This window comes from Hemiscyllium ocellatum, chromosome 34 (genome assembly GCF_020745735.1).
Source record: "Hemiscyllium ocellatum isolate sHemOce1 chromosome 34, sHemOce1.pat.X.cur, whole genome shotgun sequence".
NCBI classification, from domain to species: domain Eukaryota; kingdom Metazoa; phylum Chordata; class Chondrichthyes; order Orectolobiformes; family Hemiscylliidae; genus Hemiscyllium; species Hemiscyllium ocellatum.
In genome coordinates this window covers 1,728,326-1,740,945 of record NC_083434.1, presented here as the reverse complement: position 1 = coordinate 1,740,945, position 12,620 = coordinate 1,728,326, and positions in this window count along the sequence as shown.

Here is a 12,620-nt window from a genome sequence, read left to right as displayed (position 1 = left end):
ATATGATTTACATTCCAGAACTGCGGGTATTGCAAGACTGAGAAGATTAATGAAATTAAAGTAATTTTAATATCAGAAGATAATCAAACTAAAATCCAACAAATGTCCAGAGACTTTGTTTGTATCCCAAGACTTTAAAAGAAAAGATAATGGAAGCATAGACGTTTTCTCAAAATTCTCTAGGTTCTGGAAGGGGATCAGCAAGATTGGAACAACAAACAAAAGATGTAGAGAATGATTATGTACAAAGTTTGGGTTCTAAAGAGGAGCAAAACTCTGTTGAAGCTGCTGCCAGTCTCCCTTCTCAGCCATCAAGTTCAAAGGTAGTTTTTTTTTCTAAATTTTATTCTGTCTCCAACTGGACAAAAGCTCATGTCATTATTTAATCAAGGTGCTGCAGATGCTGAAAACATATGGAGCAAACAATGTTGGAGAAACTCAACAGGTCTGGCACCATATATGAAGCAAGAAATAGAGTTGAAGAGGTTCAAGTCCTGTTTTGCCATTCTTTAGAAGACTTTTCATACTGGACTTGAAATGTTAACTCTGTCTCTCCACAGATGCTTCTGGACCTGCTAAGTTTATTAACTATTCAGTGTTTGTTCTTGTGTTGATATATTGTTGGTTGATCATCAGCTCTTAATCAAAAATTCTTCTGGTCTGACCTATCATATACTTGATGTGTGGCCGATGTTCTTCTGGTAAATATTTGAAGGGGAATAATTTGTCCCCTTCGGTGCCATTTTGTCATCATTCTATGCATGGTTTGCACACTTTAAGATTTGCTTTTGTTTATAGAATCCATTTTTGTTGTTAGAAAGTACCTGCCTCATACAAAGTAGACAATTCTGTATGTATGCAAGATTTACGTATACCATCTGGAAAATTTTCTGCTAGCTTTGTAACTGTAGAAAAAGGAAATCTAATCTTTCTATAGAGACCTTTTTTGAGAAAATTGTTTTATTTGTTTGTTATTGTAAGGATTGCCATGAATATGGCGCTACAGGTGGTAATTTACATTCTATGCATGCCAATACTATATGAATAAGTCCCATTCTCCTAATATTTTCCTTTAGCTTTGAACAGCCTTTTCCTTGTATTTTTTAAAAGCTGCACTTGAACATACTGATGTGGGTTTTGCTTATAAGAAGGTACTTTGCCTGATGCAGCTTTACTTGTTATTCCTCAAAGAAATATGATGGAGGTCATGGCATTAAAGAATCCAACAGACATTTATTACTGCTACCTGTTATGTACAGATAATGCATTCCTCAAACAGTGCCTGGGATAATAGTTCTTCTGCTTCCATTTGAAGAGCATGATCAAACTTTTATGTCAGGCTTTGGAAATTTGATAACTCTTCCCCATCTGATTATATTAGAGATTGGTAAGATATGTGCTGTTTTGATTGTGAATGTTGACTAACAGGTTGCTGCCACTCAGTGTACTCTGTGATAATGAATACATAATTTCTTCCTCCTTCTCTGTGTATGATTTGGTGTATAGCTTAATGATTATTAATGACCATATGATCTTGCTGCTGTACATTCCGGAAACCTTTGGTATACAAGTAATTGTATTTCTGACTTGCATACTCTATCTAGCAGCACTTTTGCTCTTCTCCACCTTGTTCAGGCATAGTGTCTCTTTTATGCTCCTCTGCCTTGAAGAAGAATGCCCTGTGTTTTGATGCATTGACAGTTGGTGCAGTGAAAGGTCATTTGTACTTGAGTTCCAAACAGAAGTTGTGTAAGGGATGGTAATCCTTCTCCATTTATGTTGCATGCAAATGCAATGAGAAAAATTTAGTTTGTTTAACATTTAATGATCTTTGATTTAATAGTACGTACCATATGTCCTGTACAGTTGGTCTAAGGCATGAATAGAAGGTTGTGTAGATCTACGTACAGTGCTTGGGTTCATAAATTTGGCATGCCTTAATTCAGGCATAAATGTTTGAATAATCTGCTTCATCCCTGTCCAGTGTAACAGCATTGTGCTAAAGGGTTACCTTTGAAAACAATTTTCTATATTTGTTTCATATGCAAGGCTTAAAATGAGCAAATCATGAGTGGCTTGACTGTTTTAATAATCTTTACAACTTTGGCAGTTACTGATTGCAGCTTCCACACTGTGGCTGCAATATGGCATATCCATTCTGGCAACATCTTCATTCTTGTAGACAGAAGCACCAACAATAATATGTAGGTCAAGATGTCTTTATGTGGGTTTGGTAATCTGCTCAGTTTTGTTTGTCTTGGTACTTGCCTTAAATTTCCCTTCAGTCGTCATAGCCTTCAAATGTCATGTGATGTGTTCCACCTCCCTGGGAATGACTTGAGTCTCCTGAATTTTGACTGCAGAGATTTGCTAACCTGAGTCCTACCATTGATATGCACCAAACGAAAAGTTAGGAATGAGCTCATGTATTAGCAATACAGTGTGATTCTGCTAATGCGAGGAATTGGTGATCTGTAATTCAGTGGGGGTCTCTTGTAGGCTGTACCCCTTACTGAGATTTGTTTCCTTCAAGATACATAGTGGTAAATATGTTGGCAATTGATTTTAGGTGATGTCACCTTTCCCTTTAGGGCACAGGATATTAATGGTTGCAAAACCATTTGATTGCCTTAGCAACAGTGAGATGAATAACATTTTGGAAAACCCTTGCTTGTGTTGTGGTGTTAGATCAACTTGGCCACTTGTTTTGCCTTGACCTTTAAAACCAGATTTCCTTCACATGCATGTCAATGTCTCTTGGTGCTATGTATGTAGAATGAAAGAGATGGATAGGTGCAACAAGCATAGCTGTTACAGGTTTGTTGGTTTGATACACTTTGAATGCAATGATAGTGTTGGCTTTAACTATATTTTGGAATTGTTGACCTTCCACTAGGTGTCCACCTTCAAGTACGATGTCAATTCTACTCTCCTGTTCCTTTCCCGAAATATTCCTCCCAATGGCTTTAATTTTGTAGAGGTGATGACTTTCGAGCAGTTCCTCTTTTTTGGAAAAGACCTACTCGTGACAACTTATGACAAAATGCTCAACAGATTTTTCTTTTTAATTCCCATTGTTGTGGTTCTGTTCGCCGAGCTGGAAGTTTTTGTTGCAAACATTTCGTCCCCTGGCTAGGGACATCATCAGTGCTTTGGAGCCTCCTGCGAAGCGCTTCTTTGATGTTTCTTCCGGTATTTATAGTGGTCTGTCCTTGCTGCTTCCGGGTGTCAGTTTCAGCTGTCCGCTGTACTGGTTGGTATATTGGGTCCAGGTTGATGTGTTTGTTGATGGAGTTTGTGGATGAATGCCATGCCTCTAGGAATTCCCTGGCTGTTTTCTGTCTGGCTTGCCCTATGGATAGTAGTGTTGTCCCAGTCGAATTCATGTTGTTTGTTGTCTGCGTGTGTGGCTACTAGGGATAGCTGGTCGTGTCGTTTCGTGGCTAGTTGATGTTCATGTATGTGGATTGTTAGCTGACTTCCTGTTTGTCCTATATAGTGTTTTGTGCAGTCCTTGCATGGTAGTTTGTATACTACATTAGTTTTGCTCATGTTGGGTATCTGGTCCTTCGTTCTAGTGAGTTGTTGTCTGAGTGTGGCTGTTGGTTTGTGTGCCGTTATGAGTCCCAAGGGTCGCAGTAGTCTGGCTGCGGCATGGCGGCACAGTGGTTAGCACTGCTGCCTCACAGCGCCAGGGACCTGGGTTCAATTCCCGCCTCAGGCGACTGACTGTGTGGAGTTTGCACGTTCTCCCCGTGTCTGCGTGGGTTTCCTCCAGGTGCTCCAGTTTCCTCCCACAGTCCAAAGATGTGCGGGTCAGGTCAATTGGCCATGCTAAATTGCCCCTAGTGTTAGGTAAGGGGTATATGTAGGGGTATGGGTGGGTTGCACTTCGGCGGGTCGGTGTGGACTTGTTGGGCCGAAGGGCCTGTTTCCACACTGTAAGTAATCTAATCTAATCTAATCTAATTACACACAATTGTTTCTCAGGCACAGTTTCTGGGCTAATATGCTATTTGGTTGCAGTTGAGGTGCAAACTTCCAGAAGCATGTTATGTTTCAAGTGATCACAGTTGAGATGGAATTTTTGACCTTCATACTATTGGTGGTAATATGTACAATAGCTTAAAATTGCTGACTTAATGTTATAAGGCACAATATAACATGCCACCACCATATCCTTATAGGATGTATTCCAGATCCTAATCACTCACGATATAAAAGGTATTTTCTTTCACATGTTACTAATGATCTTCAACCTCTAAGTAAGGAAACAATTTCTCTTTATTTACTCTATCCAGCTCTCTTTTTGAATATCTTTGATCAAATCGCCTGAACTTCTCCAAAGAAAAATAGCAACACTTAGACCCTCCAAACTATTCATTGAACTGAAACTTCTTATCCTGGAACCATGACATTGTTCCAGCAAGAGTAGTACTTTTGGCTGGATTCACTGCTCCAGTTGAGGTGTGCATGTATTTTACGAAGTATCATAATTTATTTGCTTTTGTGTGCTCTGCCTGTACTTGAGAAGCCGAAGACTCTATATGCGTTTCTAATGTAAGGCATAAGCTGCCCTGCAAGTTTTGTTGATTTGCATATGAACGACTACTTCAGATTTCAGAATAACTTCCTTGTCTATCTTCTAGTTCAAGGTCAGCTTACATTTTGTATGGACAGACCCTTCTGTTCTTGTCTGAATCAACTTAGGGTACCAGGGTAGTCTTCATAACTGATACCTTAACTTTTTTTTTTGTCCATTCAGCCTGCGTGAATGGGGGGAAAATATACTGTTCTTAATCTACACTAGTCTTATTTTCTAACACTTGACCTTGAATGTTATGGCATTTCAGAGCTCACCCAAGTACTTACTTAATGGAGGTTTCCTGCCTCAACTACCCTCCCAAGCAGTATATTCCAGACCCACAACAAGTTCCTTATTGGGGAGAGCTTTCCTTAAATTCCCTCTGCACCACCTGTTTCTCTCCTTAAAATTAATGCCTTTTGTATTGACCCTTCAACTAAGAGGGCCAGCTGCTTTTCCTTCCTATAGTGCAGTGACCGATACTGCAAACAGTACTCCATCTGAGGCTGAACCAAACCCCTGTACAGCAACATAACGACCTGCTTTTATTGTCTATGCCATGACTGAAAAGACAAGTATCCTGTATGCCTCTTCAACTGTCACCTTCAGGGATCTGTGGACAAATTTCCCAAGATCCCTCTGTTCCTCTGCTTCTTAGAGTCCTGCCATCCATTAAGTAGTCCCACATCTTGTTACGACTTCCAAAGTGCTGCACCACTTTTTTGAGGGATAAGTTACATCTACGACTGATCTGTTCATCTGACGAATCAATTTATATCTTCATGTAATTTAAGACCTTCTCTCTCTCTCTCTCTCTCTGACAATTGCACAGCCAATCACACTGTCTCTCCCTCATGCCTGCCCACAAAAACCACACCTCATTTGTGATATTTTGTAAACAATAATGGACCCTGTACTGATCCCTGTAGTACACGACCCTCCAGTCACATGCAGCCTTCTACCACCACTGTCTCCGACCACTAAGCTGTTGGGGAGAAATTTCAGAGGAGTCTTGAGTCTTGGGGTCAACAGTGCAAATCTATCTTCGGAGCTCCTTCACAACACAGTGTGAAAGAAGTCAGCTGAAGACAGAGTCCAAGGTGCTCTAACACTCCCAATCAAGTGCAGCATATTTTCAATGTTCTGTTACAATGATTCCGTGCAACATTGATTCAGTGCTTGCTGCATTCTCTCAAGCATGCTCCTCCCAGACACTTGCCAGCTGCATCATTCTGGATGCTGTTTTGTTATTGTGAAGCTACAATTGTTTATTTTACTGAGGTCATAATCGCTGTAATATTTTTTATAATTGCTTTTGCCCCCTTAGAATGCTGTCTGTTTCTCTGTGCTCTTTTGAGAGGTTACGTGTTTCTGCCACTTGTTATATGTCACCCAGTCCTTTGTGCTTATACCATTTGTCATTCAATTCCCCTGCTGGTAGTAGAGGGGCTTCTGTCTGCAGCCAATTGTTTTAAAGGAATTCAGCCAAATTTCTTAGATTGTTAGTTGCATTTATAGTTTCAACATACCCATATTAAATATACTTAGGTCGTGGCAACTGCCTAAAAAGCCCTTTTATAATGGGATCAAACTCTTCCTCCTCTAGTTTACTAAATAACAAACTTTGAACTGGCTTGTAACAGGCGATTATCTCCAGGTTTTTCAAAGGTACTCCTTATCGAGATCATCTGAGACTAGAATTGATTGTGTGTAATTCTCTGATTTGAGTGTGTGGTGCTGGAAAAGCACAATAGGTCAGGCAGCATCCGAGGAGCAGGAAAATCGATGTTTTGGGCATAAGCACTTCATCAGGAAACTGATTCTCAACTCTGATCTCCAGCGTCCGCAGTTCTCACTCTCTCCTAATTCTCTGTCTAATCTGCTAAAGCTGCTGGATGAATGTGTGTACTCATACATGTATTTGTTACATAAAGGGTTTTAACTAATGAGAGTTAACACCGCCCCACCCACAAACACTGCTATCCATATGAAATAACAGGTTTTAAATTAGCTTGCTAAAAGGCTCTCACCTGTGCTTCCCTCATCAGAAATGTCTAATGTTCACATTCCTTTGCTCTTTCCCACCAAGGTTTCTATGAAGTGCTTCATTATCTTAGCTGGTTGCTACATGTGTGATAGCCACGATTCTGACTGTGGAGACTGCTGTGTGAAATTAATAATTTTCTTCATCTATGTTGTGTTAGCTAAAATCGCAGTGGCTATTTTGTTACCTTCAACCATGGGCAACTCCCATGTGGTAATTTCCACTTTTAAATCCGTTGAATCCTCCTATACTACCTCCATCCAAACGTCAGAATGGTCAACATTCTCTACCACTGTTCCCGACTTCAGTTCATATGTCCTCCTTCAAAATGAAGACAGATGTGAAGTACTTGTTTAGAACGCCACCAATGTCTACTGCCTTCACCCAGATTGGTCTTTTGGCCCTCATGGGCTCCACTCTTTCCCCGAGTTATCTAGTTTCCCCCTGAAATACTTGTAGGATGTCTTGGGAAACTCGGAGCTTACTGACCAATATTTATTCACACTCACCTGCTCTCCTGTTTTGCTTTTGTTAGTTTATTGCTTCACGTTCTGTACATTACCAGAACCTCTGTTGTTTTGCTCCCTTTATACTTTTTTAAAAACATGTCCGTCTTAACTAGTCCTAAAGATCCCAAGAAATGAAATGTAGGTCCTCTGGCCTTGTAAATTACATGAAATATTTACGTTTCTTCGTACATATTTTCAGTAATTCCATTTTAAACATGCATTCCCCTGGCCAGCGTGAACTGCTCCTGTAGATTTTATCCAGACATCAGTGTTCCCAGTCTACTTTGGCCAATCACATAGCGTCTTAGAGATGTACAGCACAGAAACAGATCCTTTGATCCAACCCATCCATGCAAACCAGATATCCCAACCCAATCTTGTCCCAGCCAGCAGCACCTGGCCCACATCCCTCCAAACCCTTCCTATTCCTATACCCATCCGATTGTCTCTTAAATGTTGCAATTGTACCAGCCTCCGCCACTCCCTCTGGTAGCTCATTCCATACATGTACCACCCTCTATGTGAAAACATTGCCCCTTAGGTCTCTTTTATATCCTTCCCCTCACCCTAAACCTATGCCCTCTAGTTCTGGACTCCCCCACTCCAGGGAAAAGACTTTGTCTATTTACCCTATCCATGCCCCTTATAATTTTATGAACCCCTATAAGGTCATCCCTCCACCTCCGACACTCCAGGGAAAACAGCCCCAGCCTGTTCAGCCTCTCCCTATAGCTCAAATCCTCCAATGCTGGCAACATCCTTGTAAATCTTTCTGAACCCTTTCAAGTTTCACAACATCTTTCCAATAGGAAGGAGACCAGAAGTGCACGCAATATTCCAACAGTGGCCTAACCAATGTCCTGTACAGCCGCAACATGACCTCCCAACTCCAGTACTCCATACTCTGACCAATGAAGGAAAGCATACCAAACACCACCTTCACTATCCTATCTACTTGTGACTCCACTTTCAAGGAGCTATGAACCTGTACTCCATGGTCTCTTTGTTCAGCAATACTCCCTTACCATTTAATGTATAAGTCCTGCTAAGATTTGCTTTCCCAAAATGCAGCACCTCCCATTTATCTGAATTAAACTCCATCTGCCATTTCTCAGCCCATTGGCCCATCTGATCAAGATCCTGTTGTAATCTGAGGTAACCTTCTTTGCTATCCATTACATCTCCAATTTTGGTGTCATCTGCAAACTTACTAACTGTACCTCTTATGCTCACATCCAAATCATTTATGTAAATGACAAAAAGTAGAGGCCCCAGCACCGATCCTTGTGGAACTCCACTGGTCACAGGCCTCCAGTTTGAAAAGCAACCCTCCACCACCACCCTTTGAGCCAGTTCTGCATCCAAATGGCTAGATCTCCCTGTATTCCGTGAGATCTAACTTTGCTCACCAGTCTCCCAAGGGGAACCTTGTCAAATGCCTTACTGAAGTCCTTACTCTGCCCTCATCAATTATCTTTGTTACTTCAAAAAACTCCATCAAGTTTGTGAGACATGATTTCCTGTACACAAGGCCATGTTGACTATCCGTAATCTGTCCTTGCCTTTCCAAACACATTCTAGGAGAAAGTGAGGACTGCAGATGCTGGAGATCAGAGCTGAAAATGTGTTGTTGGAAAAGCGCAGCAGGTCAGGCAGCATCTAAGGAGCAGGAGAATCGATGTTTTGGGCATAAGCCCTTCGTCCTGAAAGAGGGCTCATGCCCGAAGCATTGATTCTCTTCTCATGCTCCTTTCCAAATACATGTGCATCCTGACCCTCCAGATTCCCACCAACAACTTGTCCACCACAGACGTTAGGCTCACGTGCCTACAGTTCCCTAGTTTGTCCTTACCACTCTTAAACAGTGGCACCACGTTAGCCAACCTCCAGTCTTCCTGCACCTCACCTGTGACTATCAATGATATAAATATCTCAGCAAGAGGCCCAGCAATCACTTCTCTAGCTTCCCACAGAGTTCTAGGGTACACCTGATCAGGTGCTGTGGATTTATCTACCTTTATCCATTTCAAGGCATTCAGCACTTCCTCCTCTGTAATATGGACACTTTGCAAGATGTCACCATCTATTTCCCTACAATCTATATCTTCCATATCCTCTTCCACAGTAAATACAGATGCAAAATACTCATTTAGTATCTTCCCCCATTTTCTGCAGCTCTACATAAAGGCTGCCTTGCTGATCTTTGAGGGGCCATATTCTCTACCTAGTTACCCTTGTGTCCTTTAATGCATCTGTCAAAACTCTTTGAATTCTCCTTAAATCTATTTGCCAAAGCTATCTCATGTCCCGTTTTTGCCCTCCCGATCTCCCTCCTAAGTATACTCTTACTTCCTTTATACTCTTCTGAGGATTCACACGATCTATTCTGTCTATACCTGACATATGCTTCCTTCTTTTTCTTATCCAAACTCTCAATTTCTTTAGTCATCCAGCATTCCCTATACCTACCAGCCTTCCCTTTCACCCTGACAGGAATATACTTTCTCTGGATTCTTGTTATCTCATTTCTGAAGGCTTCCCATTTTCCATCTGCCCCTCTACCTGCGAACATCTGCCTTTCGAAATCCGTTTTTGAAAGTTCTTGCCTAATACCATCAAAATTGGCCTTTCTCCAATTTAGAACTTCAACTTTTAGATCTGGTCTATCCTTTTTCATCACTATTTTTAAATCTACCTCCACCCTCTTTTCCCCCACCCCCATCAGAACCTTTTATTTTGAGACCTTTTTTTTCTTTCCTGTAATAAGATTAAAATTATATAGCATTGTGATCATTATCAGTAAAATGTTTTCCCATTCCATCTGAAACACCTGTCCACTTCACTCCCCAGATTTGGATCCCGCACTTCTCCATTTTGATATGAAACTCTTGTGAAGGCATTTCAACAGATCTACTCACTACTTAACCCTATGTTTACATTTGGAGGACAAGTTGAGGTCCAGCTCAACTAAATTTACTAAACATTTCCAACTTGACAAAAGGAAAATAGGAAAATATTAGTCCCAATTTCTAATATCTATATGCGAAGTCCACGATATAACTTTCTCCTATCTTAAAACCATTCATTCACCCGTGACACTCCTTTCTAACACTCAACTAACACCCTTTTTGTCATGGCACTATCCTTTTATTTCTGTGGCTTCCACATTTGTAGGAAAGCCTACATTTTTATTAAATGCCTTTTGAAAATGCATGAATGCCACTGTAGGTTTTGTATGATTATAGAGGCCATGAGTTTGCACTGACCCTTCGAGGAGGATCCCATCTGGACCCAGGCACACTACCCCCCACTTTTACCATGGCCAAATCACGTAACCTGAACATCTTTGACTGTGGGAGGAGAGTGTGCAAACTCCACACAGATAGCCACCCAAGGCTAGAATCAAACTCTCGTCCCCAATGCTGTGAGGAGGCAATGCCATGCCATTCCCTTCTCTCAATTTTTCCATGCTCCACGACAGACCAATATTATGACAGAGCAATTGTTCACTTTTCCCTTTGTTAAATCCTTGTCATTTTACAATCGAAAGGAATGTTTTAATTTAAACACCTTGTCCTTTTTTAGTGAATTTTGACCACTCTTCATGTAGTTTTAGAAGTTTTACCAAACCCAAAATGCAAAAATGTATGTATGCAGTGATCCCATTCCCATTCAACCCTTGTAATGGTCTTCTCTACACAGTTAATTGATATTATGTACTTTAGTCTGGGTTCATGAAAACCATTGAGTTGAAACTTGTTCCTTCTTGGTGAATTAAGTCTTGGCAAAAACTTTACTTACAAATCAGGATAACTTTGCTTTCTTGATTTGTTTGTTTTTAAAGATTTGTGCTGTCTTCTGAATTTAAAAATGGGTGTTCTAACTGAACTGTAAGAAATGTTTTTAAAATTCTATCAACAGAAAATCGGACCAACTGATACAGCAGAACTGAAACCAAGCGTAGATGCAGAGGATGCAGGTTGGCATTCTTAAGCTTGTTATTCAGTTCCCTACTGCAGAAGACATGTGTTATTTATTTATTTATTTATTTATTTATTTATTTTAAATAGGGACAGTCACTGCAGATAAAGAGAAAAACATGACTGAGTTTAAACGAACACGGAGTAAATCTATGTAAGTTCGCAACTCTTGTCCTATTTTTGTATACGGCAGTTTTCTGTTGGGCAGATTTTGTTTAAGCCTACAATCCAAAAACTGCATCAAGCAGCAGTGACCATAGTAATTCCCACCAATGAAACAGACTAGTGTGTGGTTAAATTGACCTGGGGCAAAATATTTCCTTTCTCAGATTTATATGCCAATTCTTTTTGACAGTAAAAAATGAGGTCTGCAGATGCTGGAGATCACAGCTGAAAATGTGTTGCTGGTCAAAGCACAGCAGGCCAGGCAGCATCTCAGGAATAGGGAATTTGACGTTTCGAGCATAAGCCCTTCATCAGGAATAAGAGAGAGTAGCCAAGCAGGCTAAGATAAAAGGTAGGGAGGAGGGACTTGGGGGAGGGGTGATGGAGGTGGGATAGGTGGAAAGAGGTCAAGGTGAGGGTGATAGGCCGGAGTGGGGTGGGGGCGGAGAGGTCACTAAGGAGATTGCAGGTTAGGAGGGCGGTGCTGAGTTGAGGGAACCGACTGAGACAAGGTGGCGGGAGGGGAAATGAGGAAACTGGAGAAATCTGAATTCATACCTTGTGGTTGGAGGGTTCCCAGGCGGAAGATGAGGCGCTCCTCCTCCAGCCGTCGTGTTGTTATGTTCTGCTGGTGGAGGAGTCCAAGGACCTGCATGTCCTCGGTGGAGTGGGAATGGTCTGTTGTTTGGAAGTGATTCCAATGGTTTTACTGATTGTTAAACTTATCTTTGCACTTGTAAGTTTTATTTCGTGTCAAGAGCTGCTCGAGTATTATTTTGTGATATTGATGTGGATAATATCTGAGCCCTGAGTTAATATCTTTTAACCAATCAGATTATTTGTGAAGTTATCATATATGAAGGGCAACTAAGGGATAAAGTGTACAAATTCAAAGCCAAATCTGGTCCAGAAATAAAGTCAGGAATGGAGAGGGATTAGATTGCAAGGAGGGTGGGGGGAAAAAAAGGAAAGGCCCAGCTCTTAGCTTTTTGGGTAGTCTAAGACCGAACATACCCTGAGATGTACATCCAATATTCCTCAGTTACATTGATTCAGTGGGAATTGCGCAGAAAGATGAAATTTCCAATGGGGAAATGACCTTGTCTCTGGAACCGTCCCAAAAAAAAGTCTCCAACTCCGAGTTTGCATCATAGACTTCAGGTGATTCTGACCTATTTGCATTCAAATAAAAGAAAAGTTGCAGGGAATCATTTTTCTTCTTGTAGGAGATCACTGTCTCCTACATCCCACTAACTGCTCACTCTAGACTCCATGCATCCTGCTGTAGACATCTCACCCAAACCAATCATCCTGTTCTACCTGTAGCCCATCCTGAC